The sequence below is a fragment of the Triturus cristatus genome, chromosome 4_1, assembly GCF_964204655.1.
Source record: "Triturus cristatus chromosome 4_1, aTriCri1.1, whole genome shotgun sequence".
NCBI lineage: Eukaryota > Metazoa > Chordata > Amphibia > Caudata > Salamandridae > Triturus > Triturus cristatus.
The window spans coordinates 188,922,509-188,943,942 of NC_140585.1; positions in this window are offsets into that span (position 1 = coordinate 188,922,509).

Below are 21,434 nucleotides of genomic sequence, written 5' to 3' on the forward strand. Positions count from 1 at the left end.
GTTGTTCCTCCCGAAGTAGGGGCAGTTCAGGAAATTGAGCCTCATGCAGAGGAAGAAGAGGAAGCCACTCATTCAGAAGTTCCATTGTCTTCCAAATCCCCACCAAGGAAAAGGAGGGTTAATACAAGTTCTTCACCTAGCCCCCCTTCTGATCTAGATGCCACTTGGAAACCACAAACTGAGTCTGAGAGGTTCCAGAAAGCCTTACACTTATGGAGGTTGATGTAGAACAGCAGGATGATGATGATGATGAGTCAGTCATCACGAACATCACTCCCGGCCCGAGGAAATGGAGACCAACATTATTACCCTATCCAAAATCGCTGCGAGGGATGTAGCACACATACCTCCATCACAGGTAACACCAACACGACCTACAGCTTCCATATTTGCATTAGCAAAGGCCCATCAGCGACCTACATCCAGCACAACCACCACCTCAGTAGAAGTATGTAGTGGTACAGCACAGAGTCAAGTTCGATGCACACCCTCCAGTTCATCTGGCATTGGAAGTGGCACCTCCAGCAGGAGGCAAAAGTTAAGCTCCCCAGTTTGGGACTTCTTTACGGTTAGTGAAAAGGAGGAGAACATTGCTACATGCTCCATTTGTAATACCTCTGTTAGTAATTGTAAGCTTGGTACAAACTATGGTACCAGAGGCCAAATAACCCATCTGAAAAAACACCACTTGATCAACTGGGAGGACCACCTTCGCGGCATAAAAACTGCAACCACTGGTGTTGGTGGGGATAAACGAGTAGAAGAAGAAGATCTGATCACGGTGGGAGAGGAAGGACAGGGAGACATTCTCTCTGGTAGTGGTACACAATGTAGCTCTGTCCCCAGCAGTGCAGTGTTATCGTCGACCACATCTTCAGCAACATCTCAGTGGCACAAGAGTAAGAGTCAGCCTGAGACAGCAACGAGTACCGCAATGAAAAAAAGTGCATCATTGAGCCTAAGAGGAAGGAAAACCATGCAGCCCACCATTATCAGCATGTTTAGGCCGGTGGAGGGGCAGTACGAACGCAACCACCCAAAAGCACGTTTGTACAATGCGAAGCTGGATAAAATGTGAGCACTGGACCTTCTCCATTTTCTTTTGTTGAAGGGGTGGGTTTTCTGGAATTCGTGACAACCATCTGCCCAAAATGGCAGGTTCCCAGCCGCTACTATATAGCCAGAGTTGCTGTTCCAGCACTACATCATGACGTGCTGGAATTCCTTGGAAACGCCTTGAAGCAGAGTGCTGTTCATAGTATCCACCTGACAATAGACATGTGGAACATTTGCCAAGCCACTGATTACAAGTGCATAACTGCACATTGGATCACTTTCGTGGGGGTTAGAGAACAGAAGATATCTGCTGGTGTTGACGCTGCTAAAATTTTTTATGCCACTCGCAAACATGCAACTGTAGCCATGTTTGCAAAGGAGAAATCTCATACTGCTGCAAAAATTTTGGATGAGTTTAACCGCAAGATCTTTGAGTGGCTGCGCCCAAGAGGGCTTAACATTGGTTTTGTTGTCACGGACAATGGCAGTAATGTACGTAGGGCCATAAAAGATGGTGGCTATTTCAGGGTCCCGTGTTTGGCACACTACATTAACATTGTTGTTCAAGACTTTCTTAAAAATGAATACAAAGTCAGCAACTTACTGGTCACCTGCAGTAGAATATGCACACATTTCAGCCATTCTTTTAAAGCCCGGAAGCAGCTGAGGGTCATTCAACGTGAGCATAAAATGCCAGTCAAAACACTCATCCAGGAGGTGCCAACACGTTGGAATTCAACTTATTACATGCTTGATCGTCCGTTTGAACAGTACATACCACTCAATGCTTATGTCATGCAACGATTAGGGGATCCTATTGTGAGAGGCATGACCATTGAGATGGGTCAATGGGACCTTGTTAAATGCCTGACAGAGATGCTACTTCCTTTTGAGGTCTTCACACGTGAAGTCAGCAGGGAGGACTGTACTATGGGCCAAGCTATACCATTCTTGCACATGCTAGAGCAACAGCTGAAGGTGGTGTCTGAAACATACACAGGTGTGGATGACAAACAAGACCCACATTATTTGGCGGAGTCCTTGGCCGTTTGCATATCTAAAAATACAAGGATTCAAAATAACATTGTGTCACGTCCACATTACATTACTACCACAATTTTGGATCCACGGTACACAGTATTTCTGACTAGTAAGGCAGTAATTCCTTTTTCAGAAGTGGATGTTGCCAAGTACAAAACTTTGATACCTGAGCAAGCCATTGACTTTGAAAACGAATGGCTGGTAATTAGAGGCACCCCGCCCCAGCCCAGAACAAGTAATCCAGGGCAGATTCCAGAGTCATGTTCTGCTTCAGAGCCTGAGGGCTGTGCGTTTGCCTCCGATCAGTCACCGACACCAACACTACCAATAACATCAACAACAAGAACAGGATCATCCACACTACAATCGGCAACTGATTGGTTTCTATTGCAGGGGTATGGTAAGACAAGATATGTTGCAAAAGCAAAAGAGGCCAAGCACATCGGAACACCCCTGAGCATTAAGCGGATGGTCCAGATGTATCTGGATGACCCAACAGAGGTCTTCATGGATGGAAATCCATTGGTGTATTGGCATGGGAAAAGAAGCCAATGGACAGTGCTCAGCAGGCTGGCGATAAAGTATCTGGCTTCCCCTGTCACAAGTGTCTCTGCTGAGCGTGTTTTCAGTGCTGCTGGTGCCATTGTAACGGTGAAAAGGACCAGTCTCTCTCACAAAACCATGATCAAAATGAATCAGCACTTTATACCACTGGACTGCAAAATACGTGAATCACAGCAGGAAGAAGAGAGCGACTTTGATGACATAAGTAGTGGGTTACATGACCTACTTCTATCCGAACCACCAGAGGTTAAGGACGAGCTCCTCTTCCATGACAACTAGGCTTTCAAATTGTTACTTTCTACCTTCCATTATTTGTGTGTGTTCACCTGTCTTTTTCTGCTTCAAATCAAATAACAACAAATGAATCCATCACCACCGTCTTCTCTTTTTATTTCACTATTGGAGTTGCACCTTTGTGCATTTTACTGACCACTCCTCAGAGTCCTGCTCCATCTTTCTGACTCGCCCTAAATACATTTCCCTCAAGCCAGACATTGGATGGAGAATAGTACAGGAAAAATTGTTGCCTCTAACAGTCCCTCCAGAAGAAGTGGAACGTGACTAGAGGTATCCTCATTTTGTTTCCGAGACGAAACTCGTCCCTGTCAGAAATAGGCTACCGCCTCGGCAGGCATAAAAGCTCATCAATGTCAGAACAGAAGGTACTTGGAAGAGAAAGAAAAGAGACTCTTTGAAGAAACTTGCTGACATGTCACATTTCTGCAAACTCAATTCAATTGAACAATGACTGCTACCCAGGCCGCAGCCCATCTCACAGCACTGACCATGATGATGTGAACCAACTTCAACTGCAACAAAGAAGTGTCACAGATAAGTAAGAAAACCGAAACAGCAACCAACACTAAAAATGAATGTGGAGTAATAATGAGGCCACTGGCTCAGTAAAAAAACACATACCTGTCAGAAAGAACTAGGCATCTGACAGCAAAAGAGAAGAGCAAGACAAGTAATGTACTAATGTTGGCAATGCATGCGTTGTATGCAGACTCAGAATGATTGCTGTTTTTTGTGTTGATGTTGATGACATTGTGCATGAAGTCGAACTGTACTAGTAATTAATCTACCAACCAAAAGTGACTCAAGTGACAGTCAATGTTTCCCTTCTTGTTGTTTAATAACCAAATTGTACTCATACTACTACTGCAGGCCAATATCCGTTGCAATTTTTAATATGGAATATGGACTTAGTCGGAGTCGTACTCGGTATACTACAGACTGAGTTGGAGTTGGCCATCATGTAGAACAACACCATGATGATGAGTCATGACCATACTATCTTCACACTTTCGCAGTCAGTCAGTTGGATCGGAGATGATTGATGGAATAACTCTGGGCATTTCAAATCAAGTGGCATAAAACGGTAAATAAGTCAACAACCACAGCAGACCTACATTCAGTATACTTTCTAGTCAGTTCCCTAAGAGGTTCCATTTTGGTAGCAAAATTAGGTATAAACTTGCTGTATTATTTGCATAAACCTACAAAAGACAAAAGCTTTTCCTTATTGTCAGGTGACGGTGCTTTGACAATAGCATCAACCAAGGATTTTTTCAAGTAACGAGCCCATTACCTGACAGGGTATGTCCAAGATACTCAACAGAGCCACATAAAAATATGCACTTCCCAGCCTTGAGTGTCAAACCAAATCTTTCCATCCTTTCCCACTCAATTTTGACATGACTTAGATGTTCTTCATTGTTCTTTGAAAAAATGAGTATATCATCTTGAAAACACTTACCAAAACCACTTACGTCTTTAAAAATATGGTACATTGCCCTTTGAAACACAGATGCCACTGATGCTAAACCAAAGGGCATCTGTTTAAATTTAAACAAACCATGTGGTGTTATGAACGCAGTGAATTTCTTGGAATCTTTCATAAATTCAATCTGATGATATGCCGAACGGAAATCCAAAATTGAGAAAACACAAACTCCTTTCAAAATACACACCATCTCATTGATGTTGGGAAGAGGATGACAATCAATGACTAAATTAACGTTAAGTGCCCATAGGTCCAAACACAGTCTCAGACCTTTTATCAGGTTTACGGACTAAACAATGGGAGAAACTCACTCTGATGACTCAACTTCTCCGATAATGCCCACCTGAATCATCTCATCCAACATATTTTTCAATTCTTCTCTCACAATAATCGGCACCCCTCTAAGTTTTTTGCTTGACAGAAACAGAACCTTCCTTGATTTTAATCTTTGGCTGAAACCAACCAATTTTGTAAGTTTCTCTGAAAAAATCAGCATTTAAGGAACACTCAGAAACAATAGACACAGGCTCTTTACTTCTGGGATTAAAAATAATACCTAGTTTGGCTTGATCCCGCCAACCCAATACATTCACGCCTTTAACAGCCACATATAACTTAATGAGGGCCGTTCTCTCTGTAAACTCAATAACTAGTTCTTTAAAGCCAATTATGTCAATTTTGGATCCATAAAAACTCTCCACAATAATAATCAGATTCCATGAGTTACTCTATAATCTGCTAAATCTTCCGACACATTGAATGCAATATTTCTTTGTGATGATGTTCCAAGGCGAACAAGAATGCGCCATCAACTCAAGTTCTCTACCCAATATGTGAACCAGACATTTAGGGAGACCTATTTTAGGTGCCACAGAGTCATCGGGAACATTACAAATAGAAACAACTATACCCGTTTCCGGATTCCATTGCGTATCATCATCAACTTGAGAATCACCAGACACACAAGAAACCTTTCCTTTGGAGGAATTTACAGAAGAACCCTTCTTCATATCCTTACACATCTTGGAGAAATGTCCCAATCGTCCACACTTACTGCACTCATTCCCAATGGAAGGACAATGTGGAAACAAAGCAATATGGCCAGGATTACCACATCTAAAACAATGAAAACCCTTGGTGTTATTATTCTTATAACCAGAACTATTTTTAGAGGTTCCAGGGGTAACACTAGTCACAACTCCAGAGACAGGGGTTTTAATATCTTTGTTGAGAGACTTCATCCACTTTTCCGACTGCTCTAAGGCTTTCGCAGTCTTAATAGCATATGCCGATGACACCCAGCTAGTAATTGCTTTTTCAAAGAATTGTAAAAACAACCTTTTTAAATTTAAAGAGGATTTATTAGCAATTTCAGACTGGATGACAACCAACTGATGGCAGCTTAATGCTGCCAAGTCGGAAATTCTTGTGCCAGGGAAAGATAGTGCTCTATGGTCAGAACAGTGGTGGCCGGATCAACTTAAACCAGCACCACTGCCCAAAGAGGCGGTTAAGAATCTGGGCTTCTGGATAGATAGGGATCTTTCATTTGATATACAATCCAAAGTCCTTGCAGGGGTTTGTTTTGGACTCCTGTGGGGGTTGAAACCCCTACTTGGATATTTTGAAACAAAAATCCGAGAAACCATTCTCCAGGCCACAATACTGTCCAGGTTGGATTATGGCAATTCCCTTTATTTGGGTGCCAATAAATCGTGTATTCTACGCGTCCAATGAATTCAGAATGCTGCAGCCCGGGCGCTTCTGGCACTTCCTAATTCCTGCTTGGTATCTAACCTTTTACCAAAGTTGCATTGGCTGCCTATAGCCAAAAGAATTCCGTTTAAGTCTATCCCATAAAATTCTGACACAACAAGGCACTCTGATATTAAGGAACATGTTAGTTCGGTATATCCCGAATCGTCCCCTTCGCTCTGCCAACTTGGGTCTGGCCCGTACCCCTCGTTTTCAAAGAGTCAGAGCTGGTGGACGTTCTTTTAAGGTCCAGGCAGCCCACCTGTGGAATTCCCTCCCAATTTCTATCAGAGGATTGCAGAATCATTTGATATTTTGAAAGGTCTTGAAGACCTGGTTTTTCCCGGTGTGATCTGGTTTGTGTTAGTTGGAGTAGTTTTTTGCACCTGTTTTCTTTTGGGAAGCGCTGGGACGCCCCGTCACTGGGGCAGCTATGCGCTGTAGAAATCCATAAAAATAAATAAATAAATAAATAGCAGCCTCCAAATTAGGATCACCAATAATCCATAGTTGCTCTTGTACTTTCTTACTTTTAACATGGACTATAATCTGGTGTCTTCTCCTTTAATCTGGAATCATACCAACATTTATGGACAATGCGCGCAAAGCTGCAAGAAACTCATCAAAACTTTCTCCTTCCTCTTGAGCTCTAGTAGAACATTTTTATCTATTAAGAGTGGCACTAGTAGTTGGCTTAAAACGGTTCTCAATGCACAATAAACCTTCATCATAAGCATTGCAATCCCCCAGATCTAACAGGAAGCAATGTCCTATATACAACCTGACCTTCTGAACCTAAACAGTGCAGAATCTTTTTTTCTCTCCTCCGACATCCTTTCCCTATCTATTGCCTTCAGATAAGTGATAAATTCTTCTTTCCATCTAGTCCATGGAATTGGTGGTTCCCCTTTGTTCTGCAAGAACTTGCTGGGTGGGTCAAACTGCATAATGTTAGAGGTACGGTAGCCAACCATGTGATAAAAAATAAATGTGCTTAAATATGCCAATAGATACAGGAAAATGCTCCAATTAGTAGTGTAAGCTGTGATACGTTGGTTGACTAAAATAATGCCAACACACCAAAAATAACACACAGTGGGTAGAAGTATCAAACATGTATCATCGTCAAGGTGTGCCTGTCACCATAAATAACAAGCCAAATGGTGCAAAACATCCAGGTGTGCCTGTCACCGTAAGTAAATAACAATTCAGGTGATGCAAACAGTAAGGGTGTGCCTGTCACTGCAATTAACAGGCTTAAGTAGCGTTATTAGCCCTGCATGTAAAAACGAGATAATATAATTGAGGTTGAAGAGAGGTGTGTCATTGCCGTAAGCAAACTGCTTGCAGATTTGATCAAATGAACGTTGGTTAAAATTCAAAATGAGCCACAATTATAAAAAAAATAAAATGTGCATGTCAAAGAAATGCTTTCAAAAGAATGTACAAGAATAAAATACCTGAGGTGTGCCTGTCACAGTTGCAACACACTTCAATGCTGTGGAAATCAAAATGAGCTGAACAAGCGCTGCATGTGTAAATTAGATACCTAAAGTATGTATGTCACTGCTGTAAAATGCTCCGAATGCAGAGTAATCCTGGGCGGTTAACTACGCTCCGTTCGCGGAGTTTGCATAGTTTCGGTAACTTCGCGGTTCGCGTAGAACGCATAGTTACAGAATACTACGTAATCTGCAATGTAGCGTAGCTGTTTTTTTTCTTCGCGCGCTCAATATGCGTTCTCGCGCACGCGGTAACGTCTTACCGTGATTCTGCGTTCAACGACTCGATTTTCTATCCCTTCGTGTGCGCCACGAGATTTGTAATAAGGCCGCACGATCCGCGGGAGTGTGTGAATGCGAACACGTCATTCGGACGTGTGAGCTGACTTTCGGCGGCAGTCATGGTAAGATCGCGATCCCGAACACGCAGAAACTACAATCTGGTGAAGAATATCTCTCGAGCTTCATAAAACCTTCTTGAAAATGATCATTTTGCTCAAAAAAACTCCTCAGATTGTGATTTGGCTGTTGTTTTTTGTGCAAGGAGTCCTTTTTCTTTTTTTACTTTTTTTTCAAGAGTCTCCAACTTCCTGTTGCTGTCCAGCAGGCTCCTCCCAGTGCATTGTCCATATGCTGTTCACTTTCATTTGGATTTTGGAGCTGGAAGGATCAATTTTTGTGTCTGTCTGCTGCATCATATATCATTGGATTGGATTTGAGGACTTTTGAAATTGAGATTTTACAAGTAAGTTGGGGAATTGGTGAACTTGTTTGTTTGATTGGGGCTTGTACCTACATTTTTTGGGCATTTTCATAGTTTTTAAAATTTCTTGTTGTTGAGGGTGGCCTGTAGTTTCAGTAAGGGCCTAGTTGTTTTTCTTTGAGCCAGTAGGCCCAGAGGTACCCATGGGTGCATGTTTCTGTGATGTCTGTTGAATTTTATTTTAAACATCATGTAGGGCATGGATGGCATTGGATTGAATTGCTAAATGTGGTTGGGATGTATTTCACTTTTTGTGTGTGTGTGTTGTTAATAAATAAACACTTTTGTTGGATGTGTGTTTGTGCTTGCTGTGTAACTTTCCAACCTTTCGTAGCCCTGTTGATTTTCATTTTTGCATTTTTGTATTAAAGCTGTGTTGTTTAGCAGGCCTCCTTTGTCTGGTCATATAGGCCTGCTTGAGTTCATTGTTTGGCATGGCCTGATGTGACTGACCATCCATGTGGCTTGGGGCCATTTTGTGGTGGTAGTTTAGTAGTGTGCTGATTTTTTCATATAGGCCTGCATGTCTTTTCTTTGTTCCCATTGGCTTATGCTTGTTGTTGTTGTGGCCTGGCCATGTGAGTGGCGGCCATTTTGTGAAGGCAGGCAGTGTGCTTTTGCCATAGGATTGCATTGTATGTCTTCCGTTTCTTTTTGTTGTGGGTGGCTAGCGGCCATTTTGTAGAGCAATCCAGGTTGTGTGTACTGCTTTTGCCATAGGCCTGCATTCATTGTCTAGTCTCTTCACTTTCTGTGGGTGGCCTGGCCATGTGGGTGACGGCCATTTTGTGGAGTCAGGCAGTGTGCTTACTTTTGCCATAGGCTTCAGTCCCAAGCTTGTGGCCTAGACTGCCAGTAGGCCCAGAGGTAGTCATCTCATCATGGGTGCCTAAAAATTGTTTCTGTGTTGTCAGTTGAATTTTAACACCATTTATGTCATTGGATTGAATTACAAAATGTGGTTTTTGGGGTGGAATTTCAGTTTTTTGGTGTGTGTTAAATAAATAGGCCTTTTCAGCCAGTAGGTAACCCTAGGTTTTCAGCTCGCGCAGTTTTGGCAACTATGCACTGTGCGACAACGCGGACTTACACTTTTTGTCTTCTTCGCGCGTCAATATGTGTGTTCGCGAATGCAATAAAGACTTTTTGTAAAGATCGCAATGCCGAACATGCAGAATTTGCAATCCGGCAAAGAATATCTCGCGAGCAGCATAAAACGTTCTTGAAAACGATGATTTTGTTCATTTTGCTAAAAAAAACTCCTCAGTTTGTCATTTGGCTGTAGTTTTTGGAGCAAGGAGTCATTTTTGTTTACAAATTTTTTTAGAAGAGGAAGGAAGTTCCCCAGAGTCTCCAACTTCCTGGTCCTGTCCTTTGTCTTCACTTTCTTGTTATTGGGGCTGGCCTGACCATTTAGTAGTGTGCTGTTTTTGCCACATAAGCCTGCGTGTCTTTCCATTGTTCCTCTTGTTTGCTTCCAAATCCATCCCCATTGCCAGCTGCAGCTCCCTGACGCTGCATCCATCCCACGTGATGCACAAATGTAGGCCAAACACAGGCTCCACTACATTTTTGTTTTTGTTCTTGCTATTCTTATTCTTCCTGAGTGTACACAGTACAGTACACCAGGAAAGCCCTGGCGGTGTTGCTTTTAGGTGCACAAAAGCCTGAGGAGGAGGTGTGTCATCATCGCCCGTTGTGCTGCCAGACAGACGTCCTAATGCTATACACGACGTGACGTGTGAGTGACCTGACCAGACATATCTGCAACTTGTGCAACTGAGTGCTGCTGACATCTGAATAAGATGGGCCCAAAGAAAGCAGGTAGCAGGTCCTCCAGTACCAAGAAAGTTGCTATTGAGAAGAAGGAAACGAAGAAGGAAGTGACACTTAAGTCTGGTGTGCCGCCCAAAACGTTTTTGGGAAACCGAAAATGATGCCTGCTGCAGCGGTGTCTGGGGGCAAGCTGGGGCCAGCACCTCCGCATCAGTGGACCCAACCCACCAACCCAGGCCCAAGCACATGAGTGTGGAAGAGATAGCCAGCCTAATGGTGGAAAGCAGTGATGCTGAGCCCGAGCTAAACTTATTGGCTATCTCAAAGTAGTACCCAATCAACGCAGGAGGAAACACAGAAGATAAGTGCTCAACAAAAACAGCCGCAAACATCGCCCGCAATAGTAGTAGTTGTTGTTCCTCCCGAAGTAGGGGCAGTTCAGGAAATTGAGCCTCATGCAGAGGAAGAAGAGGAAGCCACTCATTCAGAAGTTCCATTGTCTTCCAAATCCCCACCAAGGAAAAGGAGGGTTAATCCAAGTTCTTCACCTAGCCCCCCTTCTGATCTAGATGCCACTTGGAAACCACAAACTGAGTCTGAGAGGTTCCAGAAAGCCTTACACTTATGGAGGTTGATGTAGAACAGCAGGATGATGATGATGATGAGTCAGTCATCACGAACATCACTCCCGGCCCGAGGAAATGGAGACCAACATTATTACCCTATCCAAAATCGCTGCGAGGGATGTAGCACACATACCTCCATCACAGGTAACACCAACACGACCTACAGCTTCCATATTTGCATTAGCAAAGGCCCATCAGCGACCTACATCCAGCACAACCACCACCTCAGTAGAAGTATGTAGTGGTACAGCACAGAGTCAAGTTCGATGCACACCCTCCAGTTCATCTGGCATTGGAAGTGGCACCTCCAGCAGGAGGCAAAAGTTAAGCTCCCCAGTTTGGGACTTCTTTACGGTTAGTGAAAAGGAGGAGAACATTGCTACATGCTCCATTTGTAATACCTCTGTTAGTAATTGTAAGCTTGGTACAAACTATGGTACCAGAGGCCAAATAACCCATCTGAAAAAACACCACTTGATCAACTGGGAGGACCACCTTCGCGGCATAAAAACTGCAACCACTGGTGTTGGTGGGGATAAACGAGTAGAAGAAGAAGATCTGATCACGGTGGGAGAGGAAGGACAGGGAGACATTCTCTCTGGTAGTGGTACACAATGTAGCTCTGTCCCCAGCAGTGCAGTGTTATCGTCGACCACATCTTCAGCAACATCTCAGTGGCACAAGAGTAAGAGTCAGCCTGAGACAGCAACGAGTACCGCAATGAAAAAAAGTGCATCATTGAGCCTAAGAGGAAGGAAAACCATGCAGCCCACCATTATCAGCATGTTTAGGCCGGTGGAGGGGCAGTACGAACGCAACCACCCAAAAGCACGTTTGTACAATGCGAAGCTGGATAAAATGTTAGCACTGGACCTTCTCCATTTTCTTTTGTTGAAGGGGTGGGTTTTCTGGAATTCGTGACAACCATCTGCCCAAAATGGCAGGTTCCCAGCCGCTACTATATAGCCAGAGTTGCTGTTCCAGCACTACATCATGACGTGCTGGAATTCCTTGGAAACGCCTTGAAGCAGAGTGCTGTTCATAGTATCCACCTGACAATAGACATGTGGAACATTTGCCAAGCCACTGATTACAAGTGCATAACTGCACATTGGATCACTTTCGTGGGGGTTAGAGAACAGAAGATATCTGCTGGTGTTGACGCTGCTAAAATTTTTTATGCCATTCGCAAACATGCAACTGTAGCCATGTTTGCAAAGGAGAAATCTCATACTGCTGCAAAAATTTTGGATGAGTTTAACCGCAAGATCTTTGAGTGGCTGCGCCCAAGAGGGCTTAACATTGGTTTTGTTGTCACGGACAATGGCAGTAATGTACGTAGGGCCATAAAAGATGGTGGCTATTTCAGGGTCCCGTGTTTGGCACACTACATTAACATTGTTGTTCAAGACTTTCTTAAAAATGAATACAAAGTCAGCAACTTACTGGTCACCTGCAGTAGAATATGCACACATTTCAGCCATTCTTTTAAAGCCCGGAAGCAGCTGAGGGTCATTCAACGTGAGCATAAAATGCCAGTCAAAACACTCATCCAGGAGGTGCCAACACGTTGGAATTCAACTTATTACATGCTTGATCGTCCGTTTGAACAGTACATACCACTCAATGCTTATGTCATGCAACGATTAGGGGATCCTACTGTGAGAGGCATGACCATTGAGATGGGTCAATGGGACCTTGTTAAATGCCTGACAGAGATGCTACTTCCTTTTGAGGTCTTCACACGTGAAGTCAGCAGGGAGGACTGTACTATGGGCCAAGCTATCCCATTCTTGCACATGCTAGAGCAACAGCTGAAGGTGGTGTCTGAAACATACACAGGTGTGGATGACAAACAAGACCCACATTATTTGGCGGAGTCCTTGGCCGTTTGCTTATCTAAAAATACAAGGATTCAAAATAACATTGTGTCACGTCCACATTACATTACTACCACAATTTTGGATCCACGGTACACAGTATTTCTGACTAGTAAGGCAGTAATTCCTTTTTCAGAAGTGGATGTTGCCAAGTACAAAACTTTGATACCTGAGCAAGCCATTGACTTTGAAAACGAATGGCTGGTAATTGGAGGCACCCCGCCCCAGCCCAGAACAAGTAATCCAGGGCAGATTCCAGAGTCAAGTTCTGCTTCAGAGCCTGAGGGCTGTGCGTTTGCCTCCGATCAGTCACCGACACCAACACTACCAATAACATCAACAACAAGAACAGGATCATCCACACTACAATCGGCAACTGATTGGTTTCTATTGCAGGGGTATGGTAAGACAAGATATGTTGCAAAAGCAAAAGAGGCCAAGCACATCGGAACACCCCTGAGCATTAAGCGGATGGTCCAGGTGTATCTGGATGACCCAACAGAGGTCTTCATGGATGGAAATCCATTGGTGTATTGGCATGGGAAAAGAAGCCAATGGACAGTGCTCAGCAGGCTGGCGATAAAGTATCTGGCTTCCCCTGTCACAAGTGTCTCTGCTGAGCGTGTTTTCAGTGCTGCTGGTGCCATTGTAACGGTGAAAAGGACCAGTCTCTCTCCCAAAACCATGATCAAAATGAATCAGCACTTTATACCACTGGACTGCAAAATACGTGAATCACAGCAGGAAGAAGAGAGCGACTTTGATGACATAAGTAGTGGGTTACATGACCTACTTCTATCCGAACCACCAGAGGTTAAGGACGAGCGCCTCTTCCATGACAACTAGGCTTTCAAATTGTTACTTTCTACCTTCCATTATTTGTGTGTGTTCACCTGTCTTTTTCTGCTTCAAATCAAATAACAACAAATGAATCCATCACCACCGTCTTCTCTTTTTATTTCACTATTGGAGTTGCACCTTTGTGCATTTTACTGCCCACTCCTCAGGGTCCTGCTCCATCTTTCTGACTCGCCCTAAATACATTTCCCTCAAGCCAGACATTGGATGGAGAATAGTACAGGAAAAATTGTTGCCTCTAACAGTCCCTCCAGAAGAAGTGGAACGTGACTAGAGGTATCCTCATTTTGTTTCCGAGACGAAACTCGTCCCTGTCAGAAATAGGCTACCGCCTCGGCAGGCATAAAAGCTCATCAATGTCAGAACAGAAGGTACTTGGAAGAGAAAGAAAAGAGACTCTTTGAAGAAACTTGCTGACATGTCACATTTCTGCAAACTCAATTCAATTGAACAATGACTGCTACCCAGGCCGCAGCCCATCTCACAGCACTGACCATGATGATGTGAACCAACTTCAACTGCAACAAAGAAGTGTCACAGATGAGTAAGAAAACCGAAACAGCAACCAACACTAAAAATGAATGTGGAGTAATAATGAGGCCACTGGCTCAGTAAAAAAACACATACCTGTCAGAAAGAACCAGGCATCTGACAGCAAAAGAGAAGAGCAAGACAAGTAATGTACTAATGTTGGCAATGCATGCGTTGTATGCAGACTCAGAATGATTGCTGTTTTTTGTGTTGATGTTGATGACATTGTGCATGAAGTCGAACTGTACTAGTAATTAATCTACCAACCAAAAGTGACTCAAGTGACAGTCAATGTTTCCCTTCTTGTTGTTTAATAACCAAATTGTACTCATACTACTACTGCAGGCCAATATCCGTTGCAATTTTTAATATGGAATATGGACTTAGTCGGAGTCGTACTCGGTATACTACAGACTGAGTTGGAGTTGGCCATCATGTAGAACAACACCATGATGATGAGTCATGACCATACTATCTTCACACTTTCGCAGTCAGTCAGTTGGATCGGAGATGATTGATGGAATAACTCTGGGCATTTCAAATCAAGTGGCATAAAACGGTAAATAAGTCAACAACCACAGCAGACCTACATTCAGTATACTTTCTAGTCAGTTCCCTAAGAGGTTCCATTTTGGTAGCAAAATTAGGTATAAACTTGCTGTATTATTTGCATAAACCTACAAAAGACAAAAGCTTTTCCTTATTGTCAGGTGACGGTGCTTTGACAATAGCATCAACCAAGGATTTTTACAAGTAACGAGCCCATTACCTGACAGGGTATGTCCAAGATACTCAACAGAGCCACATAAAAATATGCACTTCCCAGCCTTGAGTGTCAAACCAAATCTTTCCATCCTTTCCCACTCAATTTTGACATGACTTAGATGTTCTTCATTGTTCTTTGAAAAAATGAGTATATCATCTTGAAAACACTTACCAAAATCACTTACGTCTTTAAAAATATGGTACATTGCCCTTTGAAACACAGATGCCACTGATGCTAAACCAAAGGGCATCTGTTTAAATTTAAACAAACCATGTGGTGTTATGAACGCAGTGAATTTCTTGGAATCTTTCATAAATTCAATCTGATGATATGCCGAACGGAAATCCAAAATTGAGAAAACACAAACTCCTTTCAAAATACACACCATCTCATTGATGTTGGGAAGAGGATGACAATCAATGACTAAATTAACGTTAAGTGCCCATAGGTCCAAACACAGTCTCAGACCTTTTATCAGGTTTACGAACTAAACAATGGGAGAAACTCACTCTGATGACTCAACTTCTTCGATAATGCCCACCTGAATCATCTCATCCAACATATTTTTCAATTCTTCTCTCACAATAATCGGCACCCCTCTAAGTTTTTTGCTTGACAGAAACAGAACCTTCCTTGATTTTAATCTTTGGCTGAAACCAACCAATTTTGTAAGTTTCTCTGAAAAAATCAGCATTTAAGGAACACTCAGAAACAATAGACACAGGCTCTTTACTTCTGGGATTCAAAATAATACCTAGTTTGGCTTGATCCCGCCAACCCAATACATTCACGCCTTTAACAGCCACATATAACTTAATGAGGGCCGTTCTCTCTTTAAACTCAATAACTAGTTCTTTAAAGCCAATTATGTCAATTTTGGATCCATAAAAACTCTCCACAATAATAATCAGATTCCATGAGTTACTCTATAATCTGCTAAATCTTCCGACACATTGAATGCAATATTTCTTTGTGATGATGTTCCAAGGCGAACAAGAATGCACCATCAACTCAAGTTCTCTACCCAATATGTGAACCAGACATTTAGGGAGACCTATTTTAGGTGCCACAGAGTCATCGGGAACATTACAAATAGAAACAACTATACCCGTTTCCGGATTCCATTGCGTATCATCATCAACTTGAGAATCACCAGACACACAAGAAACCTTTCCTTTGGAGGAATTTACAGAAGAACCCTTCTTCATATCCTTACACATCTTGGAGAAATGTCCCAATCGTCCACACTTACTGCACTCATTCCCAATGGAAGGACAATGTGGAAACAAAGCAATATGGCCAGGATTACCACATCTAAAACAATGAAAACCCTTGGTGTTATTATTCTTATAACCAGAACCATTTTTAGAGGTTCCAGGGGTAACACTAGTCACAACTCCAGAGACAGGGGTTTTAATATCTTTGTTGAGAGACTTCATCCACTTTTCCGACTGCTCTAAGGCTTTCGCAGTCTTAATAGCATATGCCGATGACACCCAGCTAGTAATTGCTTTTTCAAAGAATTGTAAAAACAACCTTTTTAAATTTAAAGAGGATTTATTAGCAATTTCAGACTGGATGACAACCAACTGATGGCAGCTTAATGCTGCCAAGTCGGAAATTCTTGTGCCAGGGAAAGATAGTGCTCTATGGTCAGAACAGTGGTGGCCGGATCAACTTAAACCAGCACCACTGCCCAAAGAGGCGGTTAAGAATCTGGGCTTCTGGATAGATAGGGATCTTTCATTTGATATACAATCCAAAGTCCTTGCAGGGGTTTGTTTTGGACTCCTGTGGGGGTTGAAACCCCTACTTGGATATTTTGAAACAAAAATCCGACAAACCATTCTCCAGGCCACAATACTGTCCAGGTTGGATTATGGCAATTCCCTTTATTTGGGTGCCAATAAATCGTGTATTCTACGCGTCCAATGAATTCAGAATGCTGCAGCCCGGGCGCTTCTGGCACTTCCTAATTCCTGCTTGGTATCTAACCTTTTACCAAAGTTGCATTGGCTGCCTATAGCCAAAAGAATTCCGTTTAAGTCTATCCCATAAAATTCTGACACAACAAGGCACTCTGATATTAAGGAACATGTTAGTTCAGTATATCCCGAATCGTCCCCTTCGCTCTGCCAACTTGGGTCTGGCCCGTACCCCTCGTTTTCAAAGAGTCAGAGCTGGTGGACGTTCTTTTAAGGTCCAGGCAGCCCACCTGTGGAATTCCCTCCCAATTTCTATCAGAGGATTGCAGAATCATTTGATATTTCGAAAGGTCTTGAAGACCTGGTTTTTCCCGGTGTGATCTGGTTTGTGTTAGTTGGAGTAGTTTTTTGCACCTGTTTTCTTTTGGGAAGCGCTGGGACGCCCGTCCCTGGGGCAGCTATGCGCTGTAGAAATCCATAAAAATAAATAAATAAATAAATAGCAGCCTCCAAATTAGGATCACCAATAATCCATAGTTGCTCTTGTACTTTCTTACTTTTAACATGGACTATAATCTGGTGTCTTTTCCTTTAATCTGGAATCATACCAACATTTATGGACAATGAGCGCAAAGCTGCAAGAAACTCATCAAAACTTTCTCCTTCCTCTTGAGCTCTAGTAGAACATTTTTATCTATTAAGAGTGGCACTAGTAGTTGGCTTAAAACGGTTCTCAATGCACAATAAACCTTCATCATAAGTATTGTAATCCCCCAGATCTAACAGGAAGCAATGTCCTATATACAACCTGACCTTCTGAACCTAAACAGTGCAGAATCTTTTTTTCTCTCCTCCGACATCCTTTCCCTATCTATTGCCTTCAGATAAGTGATAAATTCTTATTTCCATCTAGTCCATGAAATTGGTGGTTCCCCTTTGTTCTGCAAGAACTTGCTGGGTGGGTCAAACTGCATAATGTTAGAGGTACGGTAGCCAACCATGTGATAAAAAATAAATGTGCTTAAATATGCCAATAGATACAGGAAAGTGCTCCAATTAGTAGTGTAAGCTGTGATACGTTGGTTGACTAAAATAATGCCAACACACCAAAAATAACACACAGTGGGTAGAAGTATCAAACATGTATCATCGTCAAGGTGTGCCTGTCACCATAAATAACAAGCCAAATGGTGCAAAACATCCAGGTGTGCCTGTCACCGTAAGTAAATAACAATTCAGGTGATGCAAACAGTAAGGGTGTGCCTGTCACTGCAATTAACATGCTTAAGTAGCGTTATTAGACCTGCATGTAAAAACGAGATAATATAATTGAGGTTGAAGAGAGGTGTGTCATTGCCGTAAGCAAACTGCTTGCAGATTTGAGCAAATGAACGTTGGTTAAAATTCAAAATGAGCCACAATTATAAAAAACATAAAATGTGCATGTCAAAGAAATGCTTTCAAAAGAATGTACAAGAATAAAATATCTGAGGTGTGCCTGTCACAGTTGCAACACACTTCAATGCTGTGGAAATCAAAATGAGCTGAACAAGCGCTGCATGTGTAAATTAGATACCTAAAGTATGTATGTCACTGCTGTAAAATGCTCCGAATGCAGAGTAATCCTGGGCGGTTAACTACGCTCCGTTCGCGGAGTTTGCATAGTTTCGGTAACTTCGCGGTTCGCGTAGAACGCATAGTTTGTGGAAATATGGATTTTTCTGATCAGTTATGTCCCCTATCTTGGACCCCAACGGTTTCATGTATAAATCACAAGTACATGTATGTTCCCTCCAGTTCCAGTTATGAAGACGCAAACACATGTGCGTCCACTGCCAACATGTCCTCTTTCAGATCCGCCATGAATGGGCTGGATATTCCATTCCTAAGTATGAAAGGCCACCGGCTTTATATGGTTCACTTATGCCATTTTACAGTCCAGGCAAGTAGGCCCTGATTCTGCCATCAAGCTTTTCCTGCCTTCTGCCTCTGAAAGCTTCAGTCTGAGCTCGCATCTGTATCCATGAACTTTGTCCTACTCCCTGCGCAGCTAACGGTGCCTGACATCAGCCTGTTGCCTGCCAAAAACTGTATTTCACCTTCGAAATTATCTGCCCCGCTCCCTACCCAATGCATTCCTGTCTAGTAGTTTAAGTAAACATTCTTCCAGCTACCGAGCAAAGGCCCGGCTTCTCTGTCATTTTGCAAGTGATTCATAGCCCTGTTACTATGGACGATTTCTGCCCTCGCATCTAGTGTAGACACTTAGACGCTTGTGCACGCACTAACAGTCAGTATAGTCAGTATAGAATAAGATTCTACTCTAAGAAGGCCTCTCTTTTGGATAACATAGTTCTCTAAACATAGGATGTTAGATATGATTTGGGATTAGGTTGACTTGACCCTCCAGACTTCTGTCACCACATGTAGAGCTAAATGTCAAGTCCCCTTCACCCCCTAGTTGCACGTCAATCACACGTCATGCTGCTGCGCGCGCATTTCTGCCAAGTATTTCTGCTGACATTGCGAAATTCTTTCATGGAACCACCCTATTATGACATCATACCTGATGACGTTCTTTAGTTACGCCCAGTTACACCCACTTTTGCTACGCATGTATGTTTTATCTTTACTATCAATTGTTACGCCTCCTCCATTTGTTTCACTGTAATGCCTATTGTATAAAAATGATTACCTGTCAATAAAGTAAGGTCTTCACTTCCTGAACCTTCGTGGTGATGGAATCTGGAGCTCATCGATTTAAATTGATTATGGAATAAAGCCCGTTCCGAACCTCTAATACCACGGATTCTGCCTCTTATTTTACTGAGCTATTGTTATAGATTTTCCGCATCAAATTAAGTTCCGGTAATTAAATTATTTACCACATAAATGGCGCCCGAATAGGGACACTTTCTCATCTCACGCGCCGGCGGTGCGTTGCAGGCCCGGTCTCCTGTCACAGCTGGACGGACAACAACGCGTACCCACAGGATTTCCTGTATCTCCCTCCTGCCGAGCGGGGGTAACTGAGGCTGCGATCAACACCCAGACGAGGCGGTGAGAAGTGCGAAGTATCCCGACCAGAGCCTAGCTGAGAGAGCAAGATCCGAGGTATACAGAGGCCCACCAGTTTCCGAAGTTTCCGAAGTTCCGAGTCGAGTCCAGTCCGGTTCAAGTTCAGTTCAGTTCCGAGGCCTTCCGTTCCGAGCTACCCGGTGAGTACCATTATCGGGGAGGCGTTCTGACGTGCACATAGGTTGTGCCGGTCAAGACGGGTTTGGGTACACAAATCCGGTCTGCACTGTTTCAGCAGTGTATCTGTACTGTTTAGCAGTATATCAAGTATGTCTAGTATATAATTCAGAATTTATCTAGTTAATACCGAGTATTATGCTTAGTGACTAGTTCTCTAAATGGCCATCATTGTCTATTTTATTTAAATGTTAAATGTTAAAATGTTTTAAATACGTTCTGTATATTGTGGTGTGAATGACTGTTCATTATTGTGTTTTATGGTATTAAACGTGTTCAAAATTAGGTAGCAGATCAGATCAGTTCTCAATATGCCGCTCTTTTTGAAATTAAGACAGATCACAACTAGAAAAGGGGTACTCGAAGAAGCTGTTCCCATTCCTCCTAGGGACACTCCAGGGTACTTCATGTATCATAAACATGGCCTAGACGCCATCTTATTTCTTGATCTATGGGTAGACTACACCAAGGAATTACCAGAAAGTCAGAGGTGGCCCGCAGCTGGGACCTGGGATGCAGATTGCATTGTGAAAGTAGAAGAAGAATTATGGAAAAAGAAAGCTAGACAATCACAGAAAGACGCCATTGAATTATGGCGTAAAGAATCGTATAGACGTACAGAAAAAGCACGTAGACAGGAAGAGAAGAGTAAGGAGAATTCAAATAAAGTTCGAGAAAGTGTATTAATTGAAGAAGGTACTCGAGTAAAGTCAGAACAAACAGACAGACAAAGAAATGCCCTTGTGAATGGTATGTATCCTCTTCTGGCCGAAGGACTACCTAAGGCTACTCCGGAGATACCAAGAGACTTGCCACCCCCATTGTTTCCGATAAAAGCACATCCCAAAGGGCATCCCAGATCCGCAGAAGATGTTTTTCTTTCCTCTTATTTAGACGACGCAGCTCCCGAGTATGCAAATGCTGCGCCACATAGACCGTCTGCCGAGGGGGTTCAACGCCAAGACCCTCCTCCGTCTGTACCTCTACAACAGCAAACTCCGACACAAGTTCCGGCAAGCACATCTGTTTCTACATCCGCATCCACACCTATGGTTGCTATATCCCGTTCAACGAATCCTTTCACATCCAGCACCCCAGGTGGTGCTACCGGAGGTGCATCGAGCATTTTTTCTACGCCACCCAGAACAAATAAACTTTCTTTTCAAGAATTAGCCCACCAACGTACGCCCAAACTAGTAACTCCCAACACGCTCAAGGAACTTCTAATAGACTGTAGATATGACCCTGTGCCCGGAAAAGGGGACGAAATGATGCTGGCATCATTACGTATCCGACGAGCTGCAATATATTTAGGGAAGCTACCAGGAATGACTGCACATTTAGAAAATA